The sequence below is a fragment of the Eleutherodactylus coqui genome, chromosome 6 (genome assembly GCF_035609145.1).
Source record: "Eleutherodactylus coqui strain aEleCoq1 chromosome 6, aEleCoq1.hap1, whole genome shotgun sequence".
In the NCBI taxonomy this organism is placed as follows: domain Eukaryota; kingdom Metazoa; phylum Chordata; class Amphibia; order Anura; family Eleutherodactylidae; genus Eleutherodactylus; species Eleutherodactylus coqui.
In genome coordinates this window covers 154,600,979-154,625,563 of record NC_089842.1, presented here as the reverse complement: position 1 = coordinate 154,625,563, position 24,585 = coordinate 154,600,979, and the positions used below count along the sequence as shown (strand labels likewise).

General features: G+C 44.0%; 1 protein-coding gene across 4 annotated transcripts in view; it reads left to right on the top strand.

Moving 5' to 3' along the window:
- Positions 1-24,585, top strand: part of FRMD6 (FERM domain containing 6) — a 187,233-nt gene that overhangs the window by 112,790 nt on the left and 49,858 nt on the right. For 3 of the 4 annotated variants that reach the window (XM_066608022.1, XM_066608021.1, XM_066608018.1), the window contains exon 1: positions 15,269-15,458. The exons of the other annotated variant lie outside the window; for it this stretch is intronic. The gene's annotated coding sequence lies outside the window, so the exon portion shown is untranslated. Of the gene's footprint in view, positions 1-15,268; positions 15,459-24,585 lie in introns of those variants that run through there. 4 annotated transcript variants of the gene reach the window in all.

Genomic DNA, 24,585 nt, shown 5'->3' with positions numbered 1-24,585 from the left:
CAGAAGTGCGGCAGGAGAGATGACCAATGGGGCAAGTTACATTGGGCTCGCTAACGCAGGTATGTGCATTGAGTTTTGGCTGGGATGGAGGGTTAGTGTTAGTTTCCGTGTTAGGGTTACATTATTAGCTGTAAATACTTCCATGTTAATGCGGCCCTGTCACATGGAAGTATTTACAGGTAGTAATGTAAGTCTAACACGGAAACTAACCCTATCCCTCCATCCAAGGCAAACCTATGTCCCAACGCTGCTAGGACCTTGCTCCAGGCAGGCAATCACTATCTGCTTGGTGTACACTGGGCGGATGCAGCCCATCACTAGGTCTCCACCCACACTTGTGGTGGAGACAAGATACACCAGTATATCGGATGCATATGGCGACGGTTTTGGTTGGCTTCAGCGTTGGGTCATTTATATATATTTTAACTCTTAGTTGTTTTTTTTTAAATCACAAAAAAGGGTATTATGAACAGACAGGAAAACAAAAATCACAGAAGGCGGTCATATACATACTGATTAAAGAGGGCACCACATCCCAAACATGCAGACTGTCAGACTGCTATCTGGAGACGTAATTTGCACAAGTGCAAGGTACTGATGAACAACCACTCGCACACCTTCCATATATTGGGCTACCTAGTACTATTCATGCATGAAGTGTATGCAGGGTACCAGGCCACATGGTATGTGTAGTGACCCATGCAGGCTTACAACCTATTAATGAGGTTTTAGGTTTTTTTTCAGTGTCATTTCCACTGTAGGAGCCCCATGTTGTGCAGAGTGTTAAGGCAGCAGAAATGCAGTCCTAAGCTTTCACTCATGACCTCATGGTTGCAGGTTCAATCCCCACATTGTTCAGGTAGCCAGCTCAAGGTTGAGTCAGCCCTCCATTCTTCTGAGGTCGGTAAAATGAGTACCCAGCTTTACCACCACGCAAAAACAGTCTGCCAAGTAATGTCACGATATGATGTCACCCTAGTAGTCAGTCATGACTCTGTGCTTGCACCAGGGAACTTTACCTTTACCTTTCCACTGTAGCAGGGGCATCCATAGCAGCCTCAAGTTACAAGAAAAAAACATCCTGATGTGGGGTTTTCCACTGTCTTCATCAGTAACACGCTGCGTGCATGTTGTCTGTGCTCATAGAACGTGGCGGCAACACTGAAGATGTACAAGATGGCCATGGAAAAGTATCCCGACACCACACTCTTATTAAAGCTGCCTAAAACAATTTTTTTTTTGCCCATAATAACCAATCACAGTGCAGCCTTCATTTCTTATACTGCTGAGGTAAAATGAAAGCTGCGCTGTGATTGGTTGCTATGGGCAATAATAATTTTCTTTTGGGCAACTTTCATAAAAGTGTAGTGCCGGGATACTTTTCCATGGCCATCTTGTAGTTCTCCATGGTTGCCACCACTCTCTGTGAGCACAGAGAACATGAATGCAGCGTGGTTGAACTGATTAAGAGAGTGGAAAATCCCACGGCATATTATTTAGGGATGGTATTTGACCTCTAGAAACTATGAAACAAAGAGACCATTTTCATAGATTTTTTTCCCCCTATACTGCTTGAATTGTATTGTGGTAATGCTAGCCCGGCTGGAATTATGCAAATGAACTAGGACTTAAATAGCAGCTTCTGCTGCCAAAAATTCACCCACGGGCATTCAAAGTTGAATTGTGTTTGGGTATAATTATCAGGCTCCAATGAATGGTGCGGGAACAAAAATATGGCCCTGCGGAGATTACATGTAGGTAAGGCGTACATAGAATATTTGTGCAGTGAAATCTATATGGAGGAGCGTACTGTAGGGGCCTGTTGTAAATGGCCATGAAGGGTTTAAATCCCCACCATAGAAGACTCCAAGTATTATAAGTGATACACAGAATGTGGGAGGCTGTCACAGACTTTGCACTGGCAACCTGGGAGATCCAAGTTACATCTCTGAAAACATGTGAACACTGGTGTATAAAAGCCAAAACGTTCTTCAGTTTTCCAAACTTCTTCCATTTAAGAATGATGGAGGCCGCTGTGCTCTTGGGAAATTTCAGTGCAGCAGGATTTTTTTGTAGCCTTCTCTAGATCTAAGCCTCCACAATCCTGTCTCTGAGCTTTACAGACAGTTTTTTCCTCCTCATTGCTTAGTTTAGGCTCTGATATGCATTGTGAGCTGCGAAACCTTATATAGGCAAGGCTGTGTCTTTTAAAATTATGTCCAATCAACTGAATTTACCACAAGTGGACAATCAGGGTGTAGAAACACCACAAACATGATCAAGAGAAATGGGAGGCCCCCAAAGCTAAATTTCAAGTATCACACCAAAAGGCCGAAATACTTATAACAATACAGAATTTTAGTTTTTCACTTCTTTTAAAATTACAAAGTATGAATTTCCGATGCGTTTTTGCGCAGATCCTTATGAAAAAGTGATATGTCACTTCTTTCCCCAGAAATGTGTTGGAAATTCCACACACGGATTTTCCCCTTTGCTAATAGCAACGGATTACTGCCAGAGTTTTACAGGCGCATTCCGTGCAGAAAATTCCACCCTATGAACGTACTCAAAGTAAGGTGTACCAGCATGTAGAGGACATTATGGGTTATCAGAGGAAATTGCAGGGAAAGAATATAAGAGAGAGAACTACAAGACCCAGTAAGCCCATATTGTCACTATGTGATATTAGAAGACCTTACAGGTATGGGTGTAACAGAACTACAACTTACAGCACATATAGGCTGTTGTTATGCGATGATATAAGGTATAAGAGAACTACAAGTCTCAGTGTTTTTTTGACAATAAGATCTCACCTAATTTCCATCATTACATGACCTTCAGTCTTCACTGCTGAGCTCAGCTCCCTAGTGACATCATCATAGGTCCTTCATCTCCACTGCCCTGTGCATATTAGTTATACTGCTGAGCTCCGCCCCTTGTGACATCATCGCCTGTCCTGATTCACTTATCAGCTAAACAGCATCCAGGTCCTCTCCTCTCCTGTCTGCCACGCTGCCCTTCCCTCCCACTAGGAGGCGCCTCACAAGGCAGAAGGCACAATCTGCCTCATGGGTGGTACATCCCTGATTCTATCCTCCAAAAAAAAAAAAAAAAAAAAACCCAACAGACCCCATTATATAGCAATGTAGTCTTTCAGGCATTGTTGATATCCAATGTGCAACAAATCTGGCAGAGCAATTCGAGTTGGACCTCAGTAGTGGTAATAAGGATATAGATGACAAACTTGTCCACACAAAGTAGATGGCGTAAGTGCTGTGGTTGTCATTCTCCTCTTCTGGGACAATATAGCTTGGCAAACATTGTACATAACTTTCATCTATCCAAGCTAAACAGAGATTAGATGGGCAGCACATTCCTGTGTGGAGCTCTGCTCAGATCACTCAGCCGCAAACACCAGGACAACAATCACATGCTAGGTAAAGTGTGATCAGCGGAAGCCTATTGTGAGCAGCATCTGTAAATTGATTCATGAAACTCGGAGTGATGGAAGTTTACTTTTACTACAATGAAAAGTTCTGCAACTTTCTCTTATACGTCGTGTTCCAATTCTTCACTGTTTCCAGTCTGCTGTCAGAGAAGAGGAGCATACGTGTTTACATCTACATTAAAGGTCCATTTACGCTAAATGAATAATTTCCTGTGTGAACGAGCGAACGCTGTCACAGTTCGCTCCGGCAGCCTGTTTATACAGCAGATACATCGTTGGCTCGCATTGTTCAGTCGTTCACATTCCTATATAAGTGCTGAGAACGACTGAACGATCGGTATTTAAACGGAACGATCAGTGAGCGAGCCAACAATGATTTTTATGCCTGCAGAAAATGGACGATGAATGAAAAGTTATTCGGCATTGGCTGCGTTTACACTGAATGATTATCGTTCATTTTCGCTTGTTTGAGCGGTTTTTTGAATGATCATTTGATGTAAAAGGGCCTTAATAAAACCTATACAGACCTAATACTTCTCACAGCTGAGGGTTGCTACATTTGTAACCAGTCTAGACAATGCTTTGTGAGCTCAATAGATCAGTGGCACAAATCTCTCTTCTGTGCTGATGCCTGTTACAATGTATCAGTGTAGGTAAGATATGTCAGTCTAGAATCAAAACCAGGCCTTGGGGTTTATGGGCCATTTACATGGGACGATTATCGCAAAAAATCCATTCAAACTAACAACTTTGAGTGACAATTGTCCGGTGTAAAGGCAAAAAAAAGTTTTACATTCGTTCACTATTCACTATTATGGACTTGCTTAAAAACCATCACTGGATCGCTTGTCGTTCTGTCTAAATGCCCCCTGCTAATTACTTCACATAGAAGATGAAGTACTGAGCGAGAAGCTTACAAACCAGCGGTGAAGTTTGTCAGTGTAAACGCTCTGCACGAGTGCTAACGACCTTACAAGTGATATCGGCGCTCATGCAGCCGTTTAAACAACTGTCATCCTGTATTAATGGGACATTGAAGACAGCTCACAGTAATGCATCGGAGTACATATAGCAGAAGAATGGCATCTGACAGCTGCAGCAGTGAGGCCCACGGGGCTGCAGCGCTTGATTATTGGGTCTGAGAACAGGTATGTACCTCTGCTTTTATTATTTTAACAGAGTTGAATCTATTTTTAAAAACTTGTATTGCAGCCAGACAATTTCCTTTAGGCCTCATGTCAACAGGAGGGTCGGATTCCACATTTGGGAGCCCGCAGCGGAATCCAACCCTACCCGTGGCCGAGGAACGTGCGTACCTGTCCGCGTCTTCATTTTTCTTTACTGCGGATGTGTGCGGAAGCGCCGGATGGCACATCAGTGCACATGCACAGTAAAGGTTTTTTTTTAAACTCCTGGTTTTCCGCGGAATCTGTGGCCCGTCCGCAATGTCAATTGCAGACGGGCCACAGCTTCCATTTACTTCAATGGAAGCCATCCGTGTAGAAAACCGCAAACTGCGATTTGATTTCTGCATCCAAAGATCCGCAAATCAAATCTGCATGCTTTAATTCAGGTGCGGATGCCTATGTTTCCCTTTGGGCAGCTTGCACTGCGGATGATCTGCGCAGGTGCCCCACACGGATTCCGCAATTCAAATCCGCCGTGGACATTGGACCCAAAGCCACTAGATGCTTCACCTTTACTGCCCAGGGTCTCATGTGGTTATTACAGGACATTGGGGGAGAAGGTTGGCATAGATGTAGCGTAACATAGGTGGGCATAGATGTAGGGTAGCTGCCTATTAACTAGTAATTTTAATGCTACATAAAAAGCTTGCTTAGCTCCACCAATGCATGCAGTTTGACATAGGTGAGAGTTAAGCAGCTGCCATATACATCTAGCACCGCTTATCTCTGTGAGAAGCAAAAGGAAGGAACAAGAAAAGCAAGTCTTCCTGTGCTGCCATACTGGCTCTACCAGCTGCACGGGAGCGAACACCACCTATAATGTGCTTGCAACACTCAAGGAAAAGCAGACTGGGCACCTCCTATATACATCACTTTACATATATATATAGGTAACCCATGAATTTCTAAGTAAGAGACTATTTTTAGTGAGTACATTTTTGGAGACTTTGAACGTGCCCAGTACGGAGGCAAGATGCTTATCAAGTGCCGCACTCTCATTTGTTTGTTGGGAGTTCAGCAGTTTTTACAAAACACCTGCCACAACACAGGTAATTACAGGTAATTACACATTTCTATTAATTACCAGATCTTCTAGCACTGGCAGTCACAAGAAAATCTTTTATCTTCGGAGCAGAACAAGACACTAAATCCTCATTAAAACACAAGTAAACAGAATTTCAGTAATTTACTTCAATAGCACTCATACTGCAGTGTTTCCACCAAATAATAAGTTAGGAGACGGTTGGGACCAGAAAAGATGAAAATAAAGCCCCTAATGGATTCTTGACGCCAGCACACCTAACTACTCGGGAATCAGCGGCATCAGCGGAGACTTTGCTCATATACAAGTTCTCACAACTTATCACAATGGGGACAAGACCAACCTGGAATGGGTACTCCTCTATCCAGGGGTACATATGACCTGGATTGGTGTCAAACGGCTCTAACAGTGGCTGGGAGGCAGCTTGCTCTAGAAGGAACCTTTCCTCCCACTCTGTCTTCAATGGAAAACCTCGGATACATTATTTCTACAGAAATTACCATTTAAGGCTATAATCACGCCACGTTCGAACACCTATTCAGGTTTCCTGTCCAAGGATTCCTTCTGACATGCCGAAAACCACATTCAGATGGAACCCTAGATGGCTAGGCTGTCCTATCTGAGACAGAGACCAAAGCTGGAAGCTCTAGCCTTCATTCCAGCAGGTGTCCATTCGTTTCCAGTACTTTGGCCCAACAGAATAATGTATGCTATTCTGTCCAGCCAAAATGCCAGAAACAAACGGAAACCTGCAGCTTTGGTCTCCATTTTAGAAATGACAGCGTATGAAGCTGTCCTTGGTTCCATTTGAATGCTGATTTTGACATATCGGACTGAAGCTTTGCATGGGAAGCCTGAAAAGACCGCCAGAACGAGGTGCAAATGCAGCCTTACATGCAGATTTGCCTAAGCAATAAGCTTAGTTCTGCTACCGTATTAATGTAATAAGTTCAGTTCTGTTAATGTGTATATATAGTAAGCTTGGTTCTGGTGCTGTATCCATGAAATAAGCTCAGTTCTGGTACTGTATGTAGTAAGCTAGGTGCTATAGCTAAGTAGTAAGCTTGATTTGAGTAAGATATCTATGTAAACAGCTTGGTTCTGCTACCATATCTATTTATTAAGCTTGGTTTTGTTATCCTATCTCTGTAGTAAGCTCTGTTCTGTTACTGTATTTATACAGTAATCTTGATTATGTTCTCCTATATATGTTGACGCTGGAGGTAAGCGTCTGCCAGAGCGTACATGTGTGGGGGAAAGTTGGGTGCGATACCTGTCAGACAGACATTTGTTAGGACAACAGTTATCTAAAGTGTATAGGCAGCAGCTTTAGGACTAGTTTACACCTGATTTAGGTTGTATTCACATGAGTGAGAGCGAATCGTGCCTGACATTCTTGGGTGCGACTCCGTCCCTGTGCTGTGCAATGTGCAGAAAACCGCATATCTGGATGTTTACTCTTATGCGAGACTCGCATGAAAATAGAACATGCTGTGAGTCTTCCATCTCATAGCCTGCAAAAGAAAAATCACCCATGTAAATACAGCCATTACAAATAATGGGTTGTATTGGCATGCAAATTCGCACAAAATTTGCATGATTTTCTCGCACATGTGAACGCATCCTTGGGAATTTTTTCTTTAAATAAAGTGTGAGGTCTGGGGGCTTTATTAGTTCATAGATTCTGGTCTGGGGTCTGTATTTATATAGGAGTTTGATAAAGATGGTCATATGCACTACTTGTGATTTCAAGCCTTAGGACTCACTCACACGGGCGTATTGTCACAGCGTATTGTGCTCGTTCTTTGTTGCGCGCGCAAAAAAAGTGACATGCTCTATTTTTGTGCGCATTTGTGCACCAAACATCCTCATAGGAGTGCACATACCCACGAACACTGGAGCTTAACTTGGCTTAATAGCCTTATAAATCAGGGCAGGGGTGATTCCCTCGCTAATGTTAATGAGCAGTGCCTGCGCAGAAAACCCTCCTTCACAGGCATGGGTGCAAAAAAAACAACTTCACTGTGAAAAAACGTTGCACAAGAGTGAACGCTTCTGTGCTTACACTAGTCTGAAGCTGCCCTTATACACAGTACGCAGCAAATACATGCATATTTTCTGTGTATTTTTGGCTCCCATAGACTATAACTGGCATATTACACACCTAAATAGGATATGCTGTGTTTTTTTTCACGCATGTGAGAAAACCACAGGTGTGAGTGGCCCAATGTAAATCAATGGGCTTTTAGCATTGCATATTATGTGCGTAAAAATCTATGTGTAATACACAGTGACAATACGCCCGTGTGAGTGAGCCCTACATAAATAGGCTGGGTGTATGTTGCCAAAAATTTTGGGTGTTGCTTAATACATCAGTTCTTGGAGTCTTCTTGATATCACTTCTCAGAAGTTGGCAAGTAAGCTTTGATCTCATGTGTATGGCATGGGCTGCAGTGTACTTGGGGCCTGTATGATAAGAGGAACAGAATATTCTGGGAATTCATGGCCTGTCTTCCTCTTACAAGGGTTTCTCCGGTTTTATGTAAATAAAGCTTAATCGCAGTATATCACATCCGTGTCGGAAACTCTTATGCTTCTTAGTACATTGAATGATTCTGAATGAGAATCGTCTGCACGAGTGAGCGAGTTGGTGACGTCATCACCCGCTCATTGATGACGTCATTACCCGCTCGTTGGCGCTCATGTAGACTATTTAGACAGGCAGATTCATCGTTGACAATTGTTCACTTCTCATTCAGTGTTTCACATTTTCTATTCTTCTCTGTAGAAAGAAAAGCCTGAACAAAGATGAATATCAAAAATGTGTGAACCAAAAGGCTTTCACACGGGTCCGAATTAACCTGCATTATGTACCCAAATCTGCCGCTGCAGATTCCGCTCCAAAACTTCTCATTGCAGATTTGAGTACAAACTTGCAGGCAGAATGATGCCATTTTCAATTCTACATCAAAATCCGCCTGGAGCCACGTAGAGTATACCGTGGCATACAGTGTCCACCAGGGGCTAATTCCACCCATTGGAAAGGTCCCAGATACTGCCCTACAAAAATACTTCCAAAAACATGAATTTCATGCTGTTTTTTACAAGACCAAAAAAACTGCCCCTCCCCCCCCAAAGTGGATCAAGTGTGTGAAGGAAACCACAAGCTCAGTATCTTACATCTTGAAGACAAATGAAAAGTTCTCAGTGTTTTGTGTGGGGCATGAAAGGAGTCATTGAGATGAGAGGACTCGGCATTTGTTTGGGTCTGGAGATAGCAGACAGCTTTGTTCTCACTTCATTCTGTTTCACCAGAGAAAAATAAATCCAATCAATTTTCTAAAACATTTTGTGATCTGTTCAATATCCAAGAGTGGAAGGTTACTTTATAGTTGTGGGTTCTGGCACTATGGATGTGGCATGCTGCTCGCCATGTGCTGACGCTTCTCTAACTCAACCACTTTTCCTTTGCATCAGTTTTGAAAGGTTCCCCCCAATGTGTCACATTTCTGCCAATGTTTGAATCCCAAATTGTGGGACATTCAAAAACTGTCTCTTGTCCAGCCCCACCAGGACCACCCAAATGACTAGAAATGAGTTGTCTAGTTTATGAACTAATCTGTTTATGAGAAAGCTGTTGGGGAGCCTTTATACGAGTGCCAATGGCTTCCGTTAGTACTTGCGTTTACCCAACAATTGCCAGGCTGAATCTGCACAGGTGCGGCCTGGCAATAAGCGCTATTACCCGAGTGTTAATGGGGCTCCGTTTTTATTTCCCGCAGAATTTCTGCCCGTGGAAGCTGCCATAGGATTGCATTAGAAAACGCAGTCCTTGGCAGATGGCCGTGATTTGTCCACGTGAAATCATATGCGGAAAACAAATCGCGGCATGTTCTATTTCTGTGCGGGTCTCACAGAGGCCCGCACAGAAAAGTCACTCCTGGGCCGCCGGCTCCACTCCGCGCATGCGCCGGCTGGCTGGCGGCCAGGACATCAAAGAGCCGGAGCCGCGGGACAGGTGAGCACCGCACTGGTCTCTGCAGTGGCTCTGGTCGGGTCCCGCTGTGAGAATTCTCGCAGCGGGATCCGACCCGGCCGTCTGCAGGCGGCCTAAGGGTAAATGCGAATGGGTGATTAAAATGTTGTGCCCAAGATTCTCAGGTGCAAGTCGCATCCAACAATACTTAGACACAGAGGCCTAACTTGAAGCTACTGGGCCCCAATACAAAATCTGCAACAGGACCCCGAACAATAATACTTTATTCATGGTACTGGCTTGGAGAAGAGAGGCCTTATGGGCCCCTAAGGCTTCCGGGCCCCGGTGCAAACGCATCCCCTATAGTTATGCCCCTGCTTGGACATCCCATCCATGTGTTGCCTGATGTGCTGAAGAAAATCGCATTGCTGCAATTCTTTTTTTTTTTTTCTGTTTTTTTCTGGGACTATCAGTCCAAGTTAGGCCTCATGTCCACAAACGTATCAGTAAAACGCTGCGGGTTTCTCAGCAGCATTTTACCGATTTTGTAAACTCTGGCTCTTCTGGCAGAGGGTCAACAGAGACTGCGTATGGCTGCGAGTGCACTGCGTATGCCCATGTATCACACGGACATGCACAGTGTGACTTTTTTTTTATTCCCTGCTCTATTTCAGAGTAGGGATGGGTATGAAAACGCCACCCATATACAATCTATTGAGTATGGACAACGTTTCATTCGCAGCCTATACCAATGTATAGGGCTCACACTGCATGGTATGCAGAGAAATACAGCATGCTGCTATCAATTTCTACTGTGTTTCGGTACAGTGTCTACAGACTACATGCACATGTGAATGGATCAATGAAAGTCAAGAGACTCCATTCCCCACATATCACACGGCCGTGCAACGCACACGTAATATGCGGTGAAAAACACGGGGTATAAGCCCTTAAAAAAATAGCAGTGTGCCTTCACATTCAAGTGAATGGGTGTATTTCTGTCCAATTTTTGGGCCAATTTTTTGGTGTCAAAAAATGGACAGAAATATCAGCTGTGTGCAGTCACCTTTAGGCCTCTTTCACAAGATCGCATGCGTTTTTATGTTGCCCGTTTGTGCTATAAAAACCTCATAAATGAAGAATTGCCGTGATTGAGTCCTGATCTTTAGCCGCATGTTTTCTGCCATTCACATGGGCCGCTGCCACGTATCGGCAAAATAAAAACACTGCAGCGCAGAAATCCTCAGAATGACTATGCTTAAATAGAGGCAGCTGTCTTCTTTTCCCAGTGTTAGACGCAGGTAAACTCCTTCCCCTCCCTTTTATATAGTTCCCGTAGAAGTCTACAGGAGCCTCCAGCGTATCTCGGCAAAAGATAGTGCAAGACATATCTTTTGAGGCAGCGTATAAAATCGGTGACTGAAAACGGTCGCAGATGTGCTATTTTACCCGGGGCGATCTTTTTAGGTGCCCATCTGAATGAATACATTGGAATCCATTGCTTCAGATGGTCACGATTTTTTTTTTACACGGCTAAATAGCTGCCGTTTCACATGGCTGAGAATCTCGCATGAGTTCTGTGTGTTGCGGGACTCGGACGAATATGAACTCCATTCTTTTGAATAGAGCCATATTTTATTGTTCTACCTGTCTCTGGGAGCTGACAGAAAACAATATGGCGGCATTACATGGTCTATCACCCAGCTTTCCAGCAGCCATTCCAGACAGCTGGGTGACGAGTCCTATATGGGGGTTCTGCATGTACTGACAAGTTTGTGGTAAATTTAACCCCTTGTACCAGCCGCATACTTGACGTTCATTGATGATATAATGTGCTCTGAAAGTCCAAGTCCCAGCACCACATCACACGCTGCTCCCCCTCACAGACAGTTGGGGGTCTATAAGCCTCTGACCAGTGCTTAGGACAGGGAGGGGATGAGCTCACCACTGAGGGGCACATCACCATGGAGCCCATAGGAATGCCAGGCATGTGTGGAATTACCCAAGTATTTCTGTGCGGGAGGGGAGACATGGCCGCTTGTCAGAAAGCCACAGCTGAAATCTGCTGTCACAAATGTCACAGGGATAAGATGCAGCACTGCCCTGAAAAAAAGTTATTTCTACAGATGTAGCAGAGCTGAATTGGTAATCTACTGCTTGAGGTTGCATTTAGAGGTGCAAGTTTGGAGGCATGCATTCCGCGGCTGATCTGCAGCGGGATGGCCACTGCGGACATTCCGCTGGAAATCAGCCCCGTGGGAGCGCAGCCTCAGGGAGGCTTCAGACGACCACATTGCAAATTACGCCCGTTTCTGTGCAACTTTTCTGCGCAGTGAACAATGGTATTTTGCTCACGTGTCTGCATACGATACTGTACATATTTGCACATGACACAGCTAGTTCACATGGGTGGGTGATTGCCAAAGGAGGTGCCAGTGTGCGCAGGTTTATGCAGCATATTGCGCATACCCACACATATATGTGTGCATTTGCGCATCTCCCATAGACCTCTATGAAGCTTTTTTCCGCAAAAAAGAAAGGAAAATGAACCCATTGAAATCAATAAGTTCTATTTGCCGTGTATTGTGTGCGGGATTTTTTCATGAGCAAATACGGTCGTTTGAAGCCGCCCCAAGGACTTCTGCAGCTGGGCGATTTTGCGTGCATTTTCACGAACACAAAATTGCACAAACCGCAGAGAGTAGAACCCATTGATTTCAAAGGGTTTCCTCAATTTCAGTGTTTTGCGCTATAATATATGTGCCATGTTTTTTTTGGGGGGGGCATGTTTGCGCACTCAAGGCAATATAGATGTCTATGGGGATGAGCAAATGCGCACCCCGTCCACATTAAATCATGCAATTAGCGCAATTTCGTGGTGTTAATTAATAATACCGGGAACTAATTAGGCAGCTCAGCCGGTTCAATCACAGTGTGTGTGTGTCTCACAATGATGTGAATGGGCCCGACAGTGCAGAAAAGTACAGTAGAATGCACGGATACGCACGCAATAATTGACAAGACCCCCAGTCTGCCATTTTGCTGGAATTTACAGAATAAAATAGTACTGTTTGCTGCACTATTTCATCCTGTTTTCTAACAGAAACTTGCGGCGGAGTGAACAAGGCACTCACCATATTTTTGCGGTTTTGGTCACACTTGACTCTGTTCCATCTTTATTCCTCTAGTGAAGTCTGATGTAAGATGGTTTACACACAGTAGGAATATTTCTGTACAGCATAAAATAAACCTATTTGTATCTCAGAATTATTCCACATTGCGCAGTTTATTCCGCTGTTTGGAATTCGACACCAGAACCTGCAAGTCTCACTGCGGATTTTGATGTATAATTGCAGGATGATTTAAGCCATTTTAATTGCACAAAAAAATCGGCATTGAGATGTGTGGATTTTGGTGCAGAATGCAAAATACCAGTAAGTGCACTCTTGTGAAAGGCCCCTAATTGAACATGGCAGAATTTTGTTGGTCATTTCGCCTCAAAATCTTCATTTTTACCTTGGATTTTGGTGCTGATATGGAATATTGTGCAGCGTGTTGTAGAATATTCTGGCTCTAGGTCTAAAAAGCACCAACTGAGTGTGCATATGTATGGGGGTGCCAGACAAGATGTGTAAGGCCACCTTTAGGATGCATTCAGACGACCGTATATCGGCCGCGTATTCACGCCCAGCCGATATACGGCGTCCCTCTCTGCAGGGGGAGGAGGCTGTAAGAGCCAGGAGCAGTGCTCTGAGCTCCCGCCCCCTCTCTGACTTCTCTCCACCCCCCCCCCCCCCTTGCCCCTCTGCACTATTTTTAATGAGGGGAGGCTGGACTCTTAAATGTCTTAGCTGACATTGTTCGCTCATTCAGACAATCTATTGTTTGTTGTAAACGGACCCTTATTAGAAGGGAGTCTAGTGTTCTGCTTCATAGGGTATGGACAGGTTTTCAACCCCTTGTTTTCTTGCTCCAGTCTATTTTAAATGAAAAAGCAGCTGTAATGGTGTGCCGGGCACGATATGGAAGCAAGTTCGAGCTGACCGCAGCATCAACGCATGTGAACTATCATTTGGTGCCGGGCGCCTACATGTGAACATCTCTGTGCTGTGTGTGATTTGATTGGTCAACGGGGAACTGATTTACCCAGCCAGCCAATCAGCCTTTATTGTGAAATATAAATTTCGTCCCCTCCTCTCAGCGGGCACCAGTTATTTCTCTGAGTTAGTAGAGTTTTGGGCCAGTCCTCGTCCCCTTGCTATCAACCTTCAATCAGATAAGACCCTGAGGCTCATACTTATTATTGTGGTATAACTTCTACTTCCTATATGGATACGACTTTTGTTATTACCACCTACCTTTTTTCATCCACTTTTCATTTAAGGACAGTTTAGGAAGTCCCCAAGTTCTGGACTGGGGCCACCCTCGTTAGGGCGATCACCCCACTTTAGGCTGGATTCACACGAACGTATATCGGCTCGGTTTCATGCTGAGCCGATATACGTCGTCCTCATGTGCAGGGGGGGGGGGATGGAAGAGCCAGGAGCAGGAACTGAGCTCCCGCCTCCTCTTTGCCTCCTCTCCGCCCCTCTGCACTATTTCCAATGGATGGAGGCGGGATGGGGCTAATTCGTGTAACTTAGCCCCGCCCCGTTCCGCCTCTTTTCATTGCAAATAGTGCAGAGGGGCGGAGAGGAGGCAAAGAGGAGGCGGGAGCTCAGTTCCTGCTCCTGGATCTTCCAGCCTCCCCCCCGCCCCCCTGCAGATGAGGACGACGTATATCGGCTCGGCGTGAAAACCGAGCCGATATACGTTCATGTGAATCCAGCCTTAGGCTGAGTTTTTCCCATCTTAGTATATTAGGCTGAGATTTCCCATTCCCCCCTTTGTTTAGTTTCTTTATTAGTCATTTAGTTCTTCTAGTTATTAATAGAGTTTATATTCGACCTTTTTGGACAACTGTTATGTGCGATTCAGACAAGGTGTTTGTGTGTCCAGCTCAGATATAACAGTAGCTTTGTACACCGTCTTGGATAATAAAAAAAAAAAGAAACCTATCGTTTTGTGTATACAGCTCCTATGTATCTCCATGGTAACAGACTACAAACAAATTCCTGTAGTCTGATCCTTCAGTCATGTATAACTTTTCTCCCCTTTTTCTGTAAAAACACATCTGGATCAGACTACACACAGGGTTTGTTTGTAGCCCAGTACCAGAAGCATAGAAGTCGTAATCAAGTTGATTAATTTTCATTTGAGATACGCACAATTATGCATACCCTTTTAATACATAAAATCAGTAATATTCTGGGACTGCATTGTTATTAGTTGATTTACATTTTTTTATTATATTTTTATAACCGGCGTTGCAGACCTCTAAGTGACTGCTCCATTGTTCCCCAGATATTTCAGCGATACATTGTTATTTTTTAAAATGCCGAAGTTGATTGTTTTCTCACTCTTTGGTGTACTTTACAATAAAGCACGTACAAAAAAAAAGGGAGTAAAAAAAAAAAAAGTAGTCAGCAATGCTTTCATTCCAGCGCTGAGCCGAGTGCTGGGAGGGAGGATGTGGGAGAAAGGGAGGGAGGGAGTGTTTCAGTAGGATCTGGGGAGTGTGGAAGTGCTCACACTGGTTTAGGCAGCAGATCTGGGAGACGCAGGGACTAGCTCACCACAAGACTGACCCGAAGTTTTATTCTTTCTGCAATCTCCCATGTATTTGGCGTGACCCTCTGCTGGGTATACTAAGGATTATCCCAGGGCTCGGACATGCAGCCAGTCCAGCTTGTTGCCAGGATTAAAGTAAGTGAATGAGCATCCCTTGTTTGTACAGTAACTCTGCATGTAGCAGTCTATGCTCCACTATGATACATGTTTGTTCCTATTACCTGTGTCCCCACTTAACTAACAATGTACATTATTATACCGTGCCGTACATATGTAGCAGAGCTGAATTTGTCATTTAACTCTGTCATATCACAATAAGCTGTGCCAAATGATGAACTCTGATTTAATCCATCTATATAGTAAAATACCTAGCATGTTACAAGGCAGTGTGTTGTGTGCATTATTCTATGCACCCCTGTCTCCTACCCCTCCTTTCCTTTATTCACCAGCTATATGATTACGTGGTTGTAGATCCAGATGTAGCAGTGCTGGATCTGTTGTTTAACTCTTTGTAATATCACAGTGAGCTATGCCAAATGACAAACTCTACATTTACAGAATAATACTGCATTTCCAGCATGCTACAAGGCAGTGTGTTGTGTGCGTTAGTCTGTGCGCTCTTCTGGTGCATGCTCGTTGTCATTACCTGTGTCCCAGGTCTTCTACATAGTCATTGCTTAATTAGATCTGGATATACAGATGTAGCAGAGCTGGATCTGTCAATGAACTCCTAGTGCAGTAGGGCTTCCTGCAGTCCTATGTAAGCTCACAGATAGGACATTGTGATATCCTAGTGAGCTGCACCAAATGAGGAACTGGCTTATTTATAGAGTAGTCCTGGAATTCCAGCATGTTACAAGCAGTGTTGTGTTAGTTTGTGCGCCTCTCTGATACACGCTTGTTGTTGCCTGTGCCTCATATATAAATTATTTCTTCATTCTTTATTTACAATGTATATTATTATGTTGTGTCAAAGTTAGATACATAGATGTAGCAGAGCTGGCACTGTCATTAACTCTTTAGGAGTCTATAAAATCATGATACAATATGGTTACCTAGTCTTGTGATATCATCCTGCCTGAAGTCTGTGATCTATCATGATGAGTTGTACCAAATGACTAAAGCTGGTTTCACACGGGCGTTATTCGCTGCGTGCCATGCGCAAGGCTGCACGCAGCAAGAACGCAATTATATTGCGTAGTTGCTGCGTGGCGCCAATCGTCATGCACTATCTTGGCGTGCATGCACTCCAAGATAGAACGTGCCGCAATCTTTCTTGCATGTATATTTTGCGCAATATGTTTAAGCAGCGACATGGGAGCCTACGGACGATTTGTGCAGCGTATTACATGCACTAAAAGGTGTAAGGAGCCTCTTTACAGTCCTGCTGCATCTCTAGAATAAGAGCCCATTTCAACTCCACTGATTTGCATGTGTATTCAGACATGCATTTTTTTTATGTGCGTAAAAAAACCCTCAGTATGTTCTATTTTCATCAGTATTTATGGACTGGTTACAGTCAATAGCAATGTGTAAAAATGCAGCAAATTCGCTGTTGCATGTGTGTGCATTGCGTTTTTTACGCATATTGCCAGGGGACAGTGGGAAAAATTGACATCAATTGGGCCTTCTGGTGCTTTTTTTTTGTGTGCGTGAAAAGTGCATTAAATACAGATGCAATACGGACGTTAACAAAACTGCACACGCATCAAAAACGCATGCAGTGATAATGCTGCATTTATCCCTGGCTGAAATTAATTACGCCTATGTGAATGAGCCTTAACTCAGTCCCCAGGCAGTGTGTTATGTACGTTATTCTGTGTGTCCCAGTTGATATTGGTCAGAGGTCCATGTATTATATTTTCTAACGAGCAAAATTATGACATTGGATTAAGTGTGAATTTTCCACCATTTTGCAAGGCAGCATATTGTGCGGTACCAGCGTGTGCCCATAGTATATACTGCCTGCTGGAATTACCAGTTTGTCGTGTTCCTAGACTTTGTTCGGCAATCTAAGTCAATATCCAGTGATGTGAGTTATTAGGATTAGGTCTGAGGATTTGTGTCACTAGTAGGACTGTAGGATCGGTAGCGGATGTCATAGTATAATACTAAGTTCAAGTTTCTTGGGGTTTCTCTTCAAATCTATTATTTCCTGGCACATACTTGGCATAAAGGAGCATTAGAATGTATCTATCATCTTATAAAGCTGTGTGTGCCTTTTCATGTGGCACTATGATACCCACTTGTGTGTATCACCATATCTGTCCATCTTATATAATACCTGGGTACTACCAGCCTGCCATTTCTTATTAAAGTGTACCTGAATTATCAAAAAATTTTCAAAAGCAGTCCTCGTTGGCCATTTCAGTTTTCGTTTAAATTTTCCAATTTTTTTTTTTTGTTTCCCTGCTGTTTGCAATCCACTGACAAGTAGGGGACATCCTATGCTAGCCATTCTGCTAGTACTTTACTTGCCAGTACTTCCTCTCCCATACTTCTCATGCTGCTTTGTACAGCCCTACTTCAATCAGATGCAAATCCACATCTGAAGGCCTGCTCCTCTCCTGCATGTAGTAATTAGCAGTGCCCCCATGTCCCTGTTACTAGAGAAGCCAAATGTCTAACGACAGGCAGTGGATTGCAAAGGTGCTGAAAGAGAGACAGACCACTGGTAGCAGGCACTTCACACTGGATTTTCAATGGCAAAACCAAAAACTTTAAAGGGCTTGTGGGACTTAAATTAAAAAAAAACAAAACAAAAAAAAAACATGTTCCACCTGCTGAAAAATTATAAACTGACTCATACTCGCCTTTCCACACTCACCATGTGTCCCCTGTGACATAATATTTACAGGCTGCAATAGTCTGTTTATGGGACATCACATGCAGCTGCAGCCAATGAAAGAGTTCAGTGCTGAGCTTTATCATTGGCTGAAGCAGCCTGTTTACAGGACATCACAGGCTGCTGCAGCCTGTAAACAATACATCAGCAAAGAGAAACAGACCCCTTTAATGCAAATATATTACCAGACTGATGGTGCAATTAGAAGTTTTGTGAAAAGGCATTGTCCATTTAGACATGTGGGTTTTATGTACCATATTTTTCTGATTATAAGATGCAGTTTTCAACAAGATAAAATCTTGTTGAAAAGCATCTGCACCTTACCGTCCAGTTGCAGGGGGGGTCTGAAAGATCCAGAGCCCCCTGACCACTGCCTTAATGATCTGCAAATGCACTGATCGATCATCAGGAGAACTCTGGCTGCACAGTCCTCCGTCTCCTTGCTTGATCCCCTCCAGTGCAAAAAACTGGAGATTACTCACATATTTCCCTGGGGTACAGGACCTCCTCTGTACATATAGGGGCAGGTAATGTCAAAGGTCTTGCAGTAGCAGCAGGACCTCTGATGACTTCATAACCATGTGACCAGGACTCAGCTAGAGGAGGCCATGTATGTATTACTACACTTATATGTGAGGATTAAGTGTTAATAAAATCAGTGTTTTAACATGCTAGCTGCTGGTATGTGTGTGCATGCAACAAAACTGTATGTTAATGCTGCAGAGCTGCGTGTGTGCAATGCAGCACACACCATATTCATCAGCATGGCACACTCTAATTGAGTAGCATGGCGCAGCTATTAATCTACAACAGGTTGGACCTATCATAGCTTGCTGTCACTTTTCTGTGTTTAAAAATGTTGTAAACTTTTTGTTAATTAGTTGCAAATGTGACTTGCTAGTTACACCCCTTCTTTCCACTGCTTCTTTTTCCAAGCCATGTGTCAGAATGAAAAGTGAGGAGAGTGTTAATATGGCAGCGAGGGCGAGTTCTGTTCTTTTCAGTTGGACTAGAAAACTGGCGTAATTGTATTATAAATGCGCAGATTTATTACATGTGTGGGTGTATATGTAAAGCTGCTTTCACATCTGCAAAGGGGGTTCTGTTTTACTGCTCTGTTTGGGGAGGTGGAAAGCGAAATCCCCTGGCGCAACGGGTCCGTCTTATGATGGAACCAAACAGCACCAATCGGACCCCATTAACTATAACTGGATCCATTCGGTTTATGCTCAGCTGCCTGGCATTTTACCGGAAGAAAAAGCACTGCATGCAACACTATTTCTTCCGGCATTTTGTTGCGGATCTGCAACAGAATCTCTGAACGGAGGTTCCAGTGCAGATGTGAACTCGCCATACTACTATTTGCCAGTTCCTAGTCTAGAAGCAATGGTGACTGGCACAAGGCTGATTATATATACGGGTTCTTTAAGATGGCTCGATCTGAGCCATGTAATGAGAGATGATCAAAGGTATTGGCATTCATTTGTCTGGACTTCGCACATGCCGATTCAAGATGTTTGAGGGATGAATGATCATTCATGCGATCGTATGGAATATTCCCCATACTGTTTATGCTCTGTCAACTGCACATTCTCCGTTTATAAAGGGAAATGTGCTGCCGACAACACTGTTCCTGCCTGATCATCAAGTTGTTGGAAAGGCCCTTTAAGAGTTATTCAAAGACTTTCACCCCTTGTACTACCATGTTCCCCGAAAATAAGCCCTACCCCAATTTTCGGGGGAGGCTTGACGTATAAGCCCACTCCCCTCAAAATAAGCCCTAGCTAAACTACATGAAAAAAAGAACATCAATACTCACCTGGCCTGCGGCATCTGAGTCCCTTGCGCTGGTCTCTGGCCCTGCAGCAGGCTTCCATCTCCTCTGCGCTAACATATCACTCTCTTTCTGGTGACAGGGCTTTGAATACCCCGCCTCCAGCAAGTGAGTACTGTGATTGGATAGAGCGCAAGCCAATCGGAGCTGGTGTTCAATCATTCACAGCCATCCAGTAAATTACATCACTGAATGGCTGTGATTGGTTCATCGAGCGTCTGCTCTGATAGGCTGAGCCAGCGGCGATTGTGATCCAATCACAGTACTCGCTTGCTGGAGGCGGGGTATTCAAAGCCCCGTCACCAGAAAGAAAGAGATATGTCAGCACAGAGGGCACGGAAGCCTGCCGCAGCACTCGTGGCCAGCGTGAGGGACCCAGACGCCGCCTGTTAGGTGAGTATAAACCCCCCACCCCCCCAAAAAAAGTAAGACACTGTGCCTCTTTTGTGGAAAAATTAAAATAAGACAGTGTCTTATTTTCAGGGAAACACAGTATTGAAGGCCTATGTGCAGGGTAAGTTATCAATAGTTCATCAGTTAGGGTTTTCCTCCAGGGACCTCTAGACATCTGCAGATCTCCGCCTCTGCATTCATTGCAGCCGAGCCAGATGTTGACAGCTCCATCCTCATTGTGATTGGATTCTAATGGGAGCTATGCTTTCTATTACATTTCTGTCTCTAACCGCAATGCAGACTGAGCCGTCAACATCTGGCTAAGCTGTAATGAGTACAGAGGCTGAGATTAGCAGATCACCAGGGGTCCCAATGGCAGACCCTTGCAAATCAACTATTGATGACCTTTCCTGAGGGTAGGTCATCGGTAGTACAAAGGGCAAAAGTCTTCGAAAACCCCTTGAAGGGTCTTTCTGACAACTAAGCTGCAGGATTTCCAGGCTGTGCATTGTGTGTTTATTACCACGTGTGTCTCTATGATTCCATGTAAAGTAGTATTACATTGTGTGTCTCTTTGCTACAGAGGAATGGGGTCTCCAGCCTATAGCTTCCCAGTTATTGCAAAACTACAACTCCCAAAATGCACCCTGAGGCCACAGATGTGACCACGTCCAGCATACATACTTTTTTTTCCCATAATAAGTCCAACCAAATCTGATCATACAGATTTTCTTTCCCCTGGACTATAATAGGAAATTGCATGAGTTAGCACATGGGAAATGTTTGACTGCCCAAAGTGGTTAAAATCCAGTGGTCTGACTCCCTGGATTCTGAGTAATTATGCCCGAGCTGAGCTTGTACATTCTCCTTCCTGGTAATTATAGGATCGGTTTGTTATTGTTGAAGAATGTGTTTCAACATATAGACAAGAGGGCTGTGGAATGAAGCTGGGCTTATACTTGGAATATTCTAGACACAGACAAGTCATGTACACATGATGCCAGTGGCTCGTGTTCCCATGTTTACTTGCAAAAACCGTGCAGATATAAACAAGCATTTAGGTGCTTCCATATGGATTTTGGTGGATTTTGCAATTTGGCGAAATCTGCAACAATTCTGCTGCAAATCCTGTATCAAAATCCACGTTAGACATACACATTTTCCCTAGATTTTTTTCCATGGCGGAATATTCCACTACGTGTAAGAACACCCTTGGAAAGGAGGACAACCTTTTTAGTAAAACCCTCACTTCTGTCCACTGATTGTCTATGGTATTGTGGCTCCAAAGCCCCCTAAAGGGACAGTCGGGGTAAAACTGAAACATTGTGTTAAGCCTAGTTTTGAGGGGCAGTGTGTGGGAGGGTCAGTTCTGAGTGTTACCCTTGACCCTATTAGCAGTACCCCACTCAAGGATGGCACAAATACACAGCAGACTTTTTAGAGTCTTTTTAAGGCACAGAGTTTGGTGGTTACTAGTAGCAACGAAAATTCTCTAAATTATGCATATTGGTTACATTCTGTCTGAGGCTATATATTATATTGGCTTTGCTCTCTATGGGACTAATGCTTAATATTGTACTTGTTGCTAAATCTGCATTACTATGTGTATGTGTCTGTCTCTAGGGATGTTGTTAATAAATAACTCTTTACCTGTTGAATGCTTGGACGGTGTTCTGAATAACCTGCTGCTAACAGTCTCTCTCTGAAGGCACACAGCTTATTGGTTGCCATCTTTTTGAGGTCACACAGCATATTGGTTACCATCTCTTTTAGGGCATACAGCATATTAGTTATGGTTTCTTTGAGAGGGCATACAACATGTTCGTTACTATCCCCCATTTTAGGGCACACAGCATATTAGTTAATGTCTATCTGAGGGCACTTGGCATATTGGTTACCATTAGAGATGAGCGAGCATGCTCGGATAAAGCAGTTACTCTAGCGAGCATCGCTCTTCTTGAGTAACTGCTTACTGGTCCAAGTAGGCTCGGTGGAGGGGGGGGGGGGGGGGAGAGAGATCTCTCTCTCTCCCCCGATGCGCCCCACTCATCCCCGCCGCCCCCCTGAGCCTGCTCGGACCAGTAAGCAGTTACTCAAGATGACCGATGCTCACTCGAGTAACTGATTTATCCGAGCGTGCTAGCTCATCTCTAGTTACCATGTGTCTCTGAGGGCACATGGCATATTGGTTACTGTTTGTTTCTGAGGGCACGCAACACATTGGTTACCATCTACCATCTTAGGGCACACGGAATTAGTTACTGTCTATCTGAAGGCACATGGCATACTGGTTATTATCTCCCATCTTAGGGCACACAGCATATTAGTTACTGTTTCTTTCTGGGGCACACAACATGTTGGTCACTATCTCCCATCTTAGGGCACATAGCATATTAGTCATGGTCTCTCTGAGGGCACGTGGAATATTGGTTACCATGGCTCCCTAAGGGTATGTGGCATATTGCTCACAACCTCACAGGTGAGAGGTTAATGCCCAACAGGATCTCAAGATCTACAGCTCAAGTAGCTGTAGACCATTCTCACAGACCAGGCCAGGTAATGTTGGTGAATTCCAGTCAGTCTCATGCAACTGACACTTTCTACACACTTCACTGCAAAGTACTTCACAGCTCATCATGAGGAGTGTGAAGCAGCCCCATGTATAGCATCTGACCTTGCTCTGAATGGAGCCCATGCAGTGCAAAGCTCCATCGTCCACACTAGTGACCAGGCGCCCACCTGTAACCATGCACCAATAACACTCAGGGTGCCTTCACACTTGCGATAAAATCGTGAGATGCGAGAGTGAGTGAAAACGCAGAATTGTGAATTTTCAATGGTTTCATTCCCATTTGCGATGTTTTCACTCCTGCGATATTGCGATTAAAAACTTATGGAGCTTCTCTGCATTCAAGACACTTTCCTCAAAATGAATCTAATGCATTCAGTTTTGTGTCCTGATGACATTTCTGGAGGTAATTGATCTGTCATACAGAAGATCACACGGGGACCGGCCTGACCAGGTCACACTGAGGACAACTGTCCCTTTTTCCAAGGAAAACATTTTCTGGTTTGGTGCTCCTATGTGGCTTCAGGCATGCAAACTGGCTGTGGGGGTAGTTACAGGTCCTTGGAATTGTCCTCTGCAAGATGTGCTTTCCTTCAATTTCCCTTCCCTTTCTGCATGTGTATCAGTGACATTTATGGGAAACATATGGCAGTGGTTGAGAAACCATCCTGGGACTTGTACTTTTGCCAACCATGCGAGACTCATGTTACCCCGCCCCTTTTGTTATATTCGGTATGCCAAGTCATGAAGTGCTCCCAGCTATTTTGCTGGTCCTAATTAACTTAATTAGTACGAACTGTGCATGCATGGTGGCAGGGGAAACTTTTTAAGGTTGCAGATGTATGAATCGATATTCACATTATGGTATATTCATCCAGTGCATATATGTGACTTAAAAACAAACAAACTGTGATTTGACTGTGTCATCTGAATGGACCCTTAGGGCTTATTCACACGAACGCATTTGCGCTGCATATTATGTGTCCACCGTTTATGTGCGCAATACACAGTGAATAGAACTCATTGATTTCAATGGGTTTGTTCACAATAGCATATTTTGCACGCACATTTTGTACACGCAAAAAATAATACGCAGCATGTTCTATTTTTGTGCATATTGCGCACAAAGATAGCACATATTAAGCTTAATTGCCCATTGAAATCAATGGGAGCATGCTTGCGTATTTTTTTTGCTCTTGCAAATGAGCAGGGCATGTGTGCGCAAAACATACAGTATAATATGCACAGACGTGTGCTGTCACACAGGAGCGAGGATCACTCAGTGAACGGAGGTGGAGCATGCCGGAGATCACTCTGATCGCCGCCTCCATTCACAGTAAACAGGCAGTCGTTCTTAGATGATTGACTGCCTGTCTACATTGGCTGATCGTCGTTTGATTGTAATGCCTGCACAAACTGAATGACGTACGATAAGGAAACGAATTATCATTCGTCGCTGGCAGTGCTTCTGTTTGTAGCTGTCAGTTCCTTCACCCAGGTCTCCGTATTTGATTTGAATTCTTAAAGTTACCTTCTAGAAAATATTCCATAAGGCTGCCTGTCCATGGCTAGCGATATTTCGCCGCAGGGGAGGAGGGGTGAGCACTGACAGGTCTCTGAG